The sequence below is a fragment of the Priapulus caudatus genome, unplaced genomic scaffold (assembly GCF_000485595.1).
Source record: "Priapulus caudatus unplaced genomic scaffold, Priapulus_caudatus-5.0.1 Scaffold2634, whole genome shotgun sequence".
NCBI lineage: Eukaryota > Metazoa > Priapulida > Priapulimorpha > Priapulimorphida > Priapulidae > Priapulus > Priapulus caudatus.
In genome coordinates this window covers 29,455-30,005 of record NW_014579695.1, presented here as the reverse complement: position 1 = coordinate 30,005, position 551 = coordinate 29,455, and positions in this window count along the sequence as shown.

Sequence of the window (551 nt, the reverse complement as noted above, 5' to 3'; positions counted from 1 at the left end):
ACGGGCTTTGTTAGCATATATATAATATAGTTTTTTCACGTCCATACGACCTTAGAACGCTCGCTAAAACAGTGTAGAGGGCAAAAACACAAGAGGGAGAAAGATCAGGATGTACGTAGCACGGCTGCCAGACTCAGCGCCTGAAATGAATGAATGAATACGACATTGGAGCAACCATTCTGACACGAGAGGCTAGAGATGACACAGAGACAGTTATTAGAATGGGACTATGGGAGAGCAACAATGTGTGACGAAGTCACGACAGTGTATCTATGGTTACAATGGTGAGGGGTGAGGAGGTGGGGGCAGACAGACGAGTGGAGAGGATGACATAACAGTTTTCGCTGTATTACAGACATTACAGAGTATAACATATTAGAGACAATGTATAAACACTGGAGTTCTACACCGATGTACAGCATTCCTCACTTCATGTACACGCACACACACGCACGCGCGCACACGCACGAACGCGCACGCACGCACGCACGCACGCACACACACGCACGCACGCACGCACACACACACACACACACACACACACACACACA